This window comes from Triticum dicoccoides, chromosome 1B (genome assembly GCF_002162155.2).
Source record: "Triticum dicoccoides isolate Atlit2015 ecotype Zavitan chromosome 1B, WEW_v2.0, whole genome shotgun sequence".
In the NCBI taxonomy this organism is placed as follows: Eukaryota; Viridiplantae; Streptophyta; class Magnoliopsida; order Poales; family Poaceae; genus Triticum; species Triticum dicoccoides.
Window position 1 is genome coordinate 8,853,478 of NC_041381.1, and position 6,346 is coordinate 8,859,823.

Sequence of the window (6,346 nt, forward strand, 5' to 3'; positions counted from 1 at the left end):
CCCCCTCGGTAAAAATGCCTCATTCGGTAACCAAAACCTTGCTTGTGGCACAGTTAAGAGAGTTGTGGACCGATCAATGACTGTGAATTGCATGGATTTGGCGGCAGGATTCAGCTTCTTGGAAAGCTTCATCGATATGGCGTGTCTAGTATAGGCAATACTAGTTTGAGTCAGATTAGGTCTTGCCTAGCCTGGTCATGACCGCATATATGTATGCGTGCATATAGGTTTTGTAGGGAAAACGTTCTAATTAAACCGGATGATTTCTCGTTTTCGCAAACCGTCTCGTGGTGTTGACACGCGTCCCGTGGGACTGATGCATCCGCCCATCCCGCAACCTTATCTTCAACCCAAATCCAGTCGTCCTCATCCTCTCGGCGCGCCCGAGCTCCTCTCTCCCCATCCCACTGTAGCCTAGCTCTGTTCTCGCCGCGAGCGCCTCCCCTCTCTGTCCATGACCTGACCATCCCGTTCAACAGAGCTGCTGCTGCTACGAGGCCGCCGGTACTGCAGCCGTGGACGGTGACGCAAGGCGGCGCCGCTCGCCGGACATGCTGATTTTTCTCATGGTGTGGGCGGCGAGGGGTGCTGCAGCCGTCGATGGTGTCGTAAGACGGCACCGCTTGCCACACATGTTGCGAACGTGAGGCCGAGGAGAGGAATTGTGTAACATCAGCGAGCTCACCGCACGGCGTTGTTGTGCTGCAGGATGGCCGGCGGGCTGCAACAACCGGTGAAGCAAAGAGGGACTCGCCGGCGTTGCGATGAAGCATCACTGGGACTGCAGGCGCCGGAGCTGCAATGAAACGCCGCAGGTCGTCGGAGCTCCGCCGTGGTTACAATGAAGTGTTGCCGGAGCCGCAATGAAGCGCCGCGGAAGCTCCGCCGGGGCTGCAATGAAGCGTCGCGGGTCGTCGGATCTTCGCCGAGGCTGCAATGAAGCCTCGCCGGAGTTGCAATGAAGCGCTGCCGGAGTCATTGAAGCTTCGCCGGGTTGGCAATGAAGCGTGGTCGGCGCTGCCATGGAGCACCGTTGGTACTGCACGCTGCTTCCATGGAGCTGTTGTGTAGTGTTGCTTTGGGAGCGCCTAATCGTACTGCACGCTGCTTCCATGGAGCGGTTGTGTAGTGTCTCTGGAGGCGGCTTAAATTTGGCTAAATCAGCCGGCTGATTGATAGCAGCGGCCGTTTTGTAATTGTGAGATTGTAAGGTGGAGAAAAGGAGAAAATAAATAAAGAGGGAGGGAAGGAGAGGCACGACACGTGCCTTTGATAAAAGTTTTTTTATGCGCATGTTTATCCTCTGATTTTATGTGATCGATCAGTGTGGCATTTCTCGAACTTAAACATGTTTTTCTAAAACCTATTCCTAACAAAAAAAGTAGATAAAATTCTTACTAATGAAAACCAAACACCCATTGCTCTTATCAAAACAACCACTACATGTCTCAGCTCCAACTAATATGAGCTCAGTAGGAACAATAAAGTCTGAAAAAATTAACATTTTTAATTTTTTTTTGACAAACATTGACAAATGTTTAGAATGCTTGTAAAGTTTCATCCTCAAATGGCATTCATTGAATTCATCAGAAAGAAAAACTAGTGTTGGGACATGCTCCGGACCAGCATGAACGGTGCACAAATGCCTCCGCAGCACGCACGGCACCTCGGCCACACGAACGGCCTCACTTTTCTTTAGACTAGGCACATACCCTGCGGCTCATACCATGGATCAAACTCTAAATAGATTCTTCAAGATGGTGGCGGAAGATATGAATCGAAAGGGTAAAACAGAGGTATTATGTTTGTGTAAGAATTGCTCAAACATGATTTCATACCTGCTTATACACAGTGGACATGGTGCAGTGAGGACAAGGAGGATGTTGTTTCTAACATTGAGGGTGAAACAGATGAAGAAGCGGCAAACCCTTTCTATGAAGAGCCGGAAGGAGGGAACTAGCAACTAGTGCCCGACATGAAGAAGATCAGCAGGATGGACATGAAGGATAGTTGGCCTAATGCTTCTACATAACCTGTTGGAAATATGAGCAATTTACCGAATGATTTTATTAACAGAAATACTAGATAAAGCATGGGTAGTATAGCAGTGATAAAATAAACCATGCGATTTGACAGAGAGAAGGTAAGCAGCATGTTCATATATGAACCGTAACTAAACATATGTAAAGCAGACAGTATAGCAGGTTGATATATGAAATAGAGTCTAACATATGTAGGGCAAATACTAGAACAAGGAACTGTAACAGAACCTCCAATAGAAAGGGGAGAAACACGTACGTGACAGCAGCAGGAGCAGAGGCACTGGACTTGGGGTCGGTGTCCTCCATGTCGTCGAGGAGGTTGTCGACGTCGGGGAGGTAGTCGTTGTCGGGGAAGTAGTCGTCGGAGTCCGGGGCGTCCGGGGCGTCCGTGACGAAGAAGTCAGTAGTTGCGCAGAGCGCTCCCCAAAAACCTTGTCACCCTTCTTCCGTACAGGACTCAAAAGGTGCGGTTTCGGAGGCCTACTGTCCCGACCTGCGGTGCACGCCGCAAGCCGGGATGGGGAAGATTGTAGCAGCAGCGCAGTGCTCAGGAACTATGTGGCGAGAGGAAGAGGACCTTCTGATGTGTCTCTCTGGAGAGGAGACGAAGTGAACAGGCAGCACGCGAAGAGGTGCGCCGTTCGTATTCATTATCCACTACCGCAAAAACTTTTCAGCTCCCAAGTGACCTTTCGTATACCCGTAGTGCGTGGCAAAAATTAGACATCGGCTCGGCTCATTCCTGCAACTCGTGACATGATGTGATGTGACGTGACGTGACGTGGCGAGGCGGGCGGCAGAGGAGGAGCGCGCGTGGATTTCCCTCTTGTTCTCATGCTCATACAAGTGGGGAAAGAACCTCCCTTATAAGGAGGTCCAACTCCCACTAAACTAGCATTGTGGGACAAAACTTTAGTAGTATCCCTTGCCTTACACAAATGGGCTAAGTGGGCCTCTAGGATTTATTTAGGAATTTCTGAAATAGTTATTGGGCTGTCCTAAAATAGACTAAATTCCAGCAATCCCCCACCAGATACCAGAGGCACACAAAATTTGCATTTGGTTCAAAAACATTGTTTTATATACCGGTACTGCACTGGAGACTGTTAAGTTGAACTTCCACCTAGAACTCTATGCTACACTAGTAAGCATCTTGAACAGTGGACTAGGCCTTGAACTGCAAGTTTTCTGCGAATCTAGCTTCACATAAAGCCTTGACCGGTACGTGGCTACCGTGGGTCTTCCCCGCGGGTGGAGCTTATACGTCATACTCCGAGACCTTTCATGAGTTTACTAGAGAGAACCCTACTCTCGTAGATTGTGACGTTTAACAATCATACTCATATATGTGCGTTCTTAAAAAGATGTTCTGCAGGACAACATCTCTGCTTCAAAGAGCCACTTAGAACACATTAAGATATACATCAACCTGCCATGCAGATTGGGAGAGTATTGCATCTTCATGGAGTGGTATTTTTAATAGTAAGGGTACTCTTCGCCCAGTTGACCAACAGCTTGTCTTCCACATCTAATTCACGGGATCTCCGATCACAAAGAATAGGTTACCACTGTGAACAACTCATATTGTGGGTCTCATACCCATCTCCCTCGATGCATTATCTATCACATTATGTGATAGACCCTTAGTAAAAGGATCTGCCAGATTTTTAGATGTTTGGATATAATCCAATGCAATAACTCCGGAGTTTCTCATTTTTCTGACAGACTTTAACCTTCTCTGAACGTGTCTTGATGAGTTCATGTTATCCTTTGAACTGTTCACTTTCGTGATCACAGTTTGATTATCGCAGTTCATAAGGATACCCGTACAGGTTTCTCAACAACCGGCAAGTCATTCAAGAGCCGACGAAGCCAATCTGATTCGACCGTAGCTGTATCTAGTGATGTGAGTTCTGCTTCCATTGTTGACCTTGTTAAGATGGTCTGCTTGCAAGACTTCCAAGAAACAGCGCCACCTCCATGAGTGAATACATATCCGCTCGTGGCCTTTATCTCATCAGCATCTGAGATCCAGTTTGAGTCACTATACCCTTCAAGCACCTTTGGGTGCCCAGAGTAGTGAATTCCATAATTTGTAGTTCCTTTCAAATAACGCAAAACTCTCTCTAGAGCTTTTCAATGCACATCTCCTGGTTTTGAGACAAATCGGCTCAGTTTGCTAACAGCAAAAGAGATGTCAGGTCTTGTAGCACTGGCTAAGTACATAAGCGAGCCAATAATCTGAGAATATTTCAATTATTCTCTAGCAATTCTTCGATTCTTTCAAAGCAACACACTGGCATCATATGGTGTTGGAGAGGGCTTGCAGTCACTATAGCCAAAGTGACTTAAGATCTTTTCCACATAGTGAGATTGAAGCAATGTAATCCCACCATCATCGTCTCTCAGCAACTTGATGTTCAGAATGACATCAGCCACTCCTAAATCCTTCATCTCAAAACAACAAGATAGGAAAACCTTGACCTCCTTAATAACATTCAGATTTGTTTCAAAAAATCAGTATGTCATCAACATACAAGCAAAGCATAACTCCCTCGCCCCCACCATGGCGATAGTACACACATTTGTCATCTTCATTCACAACAAAGCCTGCAGTTGTTAAAGTTCTTTCGAACTTCTCATGCCACTGTTTGGGTGCTTGCTTGAGTACATACAAAGACTTCAGCAACTTGCACACTTTCCCTTCCTGACCATCTATTACAAACCCATCTGGTTGTTCCATATAAATTTCCTCATCCAACTCTCCATTTAGGAAAGCAGTCTTAACATCCATTTGATGAACGAGAAGACCATGTGAGGCAGCTAGTGAAAGTAGAACTCGAATAGTGGTCAGTCGAGCCACAGGTGAGTAGGTATCAAAGAAGTCTTCACCTTCCTTTTGGGTATAATCCTTAGCCACGAGCCGAGCCTTGTACTTTTCGATAGTACCATCAGGCCTAAGCTTCTTCTTGAATGCCCATTTGCATCCTATAGGTTTGCACCCATAAGGTCGATCAGTTATCTCCCAAGTTTCATTCGCCAAGATGGAATCCATCTCGCTACGAACCGCTTCCTTCCAGTAATCAGCATCTTCCGATGCATATGCCTCCAAAATAGAACTAGGAGTATCATCTATGAGATACACAAGAAAATCATCACCAAAGGACTTTGCTGTCCTCTGTCTCTTGCTCCTAGTAGGAACTTCATTGTTCTCCTCCACAGGACTTTCAAAGTGTTCCATCGAAATGGTAGGTTCGGTAATTATAACTGGTTCCTGATTCGATGAACTAGGCATCTCCTGATTAGATGCGGTAGCCATATTCTTCATGGGAAAGATATCTTCAAAGAAAGTCACATCATTCGACTCAATGATCGTACCGATATGCATGTCAGGTACCTCAGATTTTACAACCAAGAATGTATAGCCAACGCTATGAAAAGTATATCCCAGGAAAACACAATCCACAATTTTTGGTCCCAGCTTCCGCTTCTTTGGAATTGGCACATTGACTTTCACCAAACAACCCCATGTTCGCAGATAAGAGAGTTCTAACCTTTTCTTCTCCCATTCCTCGAATGGAGTTATCTCTTTGTTCTTTGTGGGGACTCGATTTAGGATATGACATGTTGTCAATATCGCCTCCCCCCACCATGCCTTGGAGAGACCCGATGTGTCTAACATGACGTTAACCAAATCAGTTAGAGTACGGTTCTTTCTTTCGGCCATCCCATTTGACTGAGGTGAGTAGGGAGGCGTCCTCTCATGGATTATACCATGTTCCGCACAAAAAGCATCGAATTCATTGGGAAAATACTCTCCACCACGGTCGGACCTAAGCCTTTTGATTTTTCGATCAAGTTGCTTTTCCACTTCAGCTTTATAGATCTTGAAAAAGTTCAAAGCCTCATCCTTAGATTTCAGAAGATACACACGGAAGTATCTAGTGGAGTCGTCAATTAAGGTCATGAAATATTTCTTTCCACCTTTTGTCAAAACACCATTCATTTCACATAGATATAAATGTATAAGTTCTAGTGGTGCAAAATTTCTCGTCTCCGCAGTCACGTGAGACTTACGAGGTTGCTTAGCTTGCACACACACTTGACACTTAGATCCCTTGACAGTGGTGAAACTAGGGATTAAGTTCAACTTCGCTAGTCGCGACATGCAACCAAAGTTAACATGACAAAGACGTGAATGCCACACATTTGATTCACTATTGTTGCAAATATGATTAACAACTTTATTGCAAATGTCTGACAAGGATAAACGAAACAGGCCTCCTGACTCATAGCCTTTACCG

At 45.7% G+C, this 6,346-nt stretch overlaps 1 long non-coding RNA gene across 1 annotated transcript; it reads left to right on the forward strand.

The window, feature by feature from the left end:
- Positions 1–365: 365 nt before the first annotated feature.
- Positions 366–1,307, forward strand: LOC119299031. Its single transcript, XR_005146060.1, has 2 exons — positions 366–608; positions 709–1,307. It is a non-coding gene; the product is annotated as an uncharacterized LOC119299031 (long non-coding RNA).
- Positions 1,308–6,346: the final 5,039 nt, after the last annotated feature.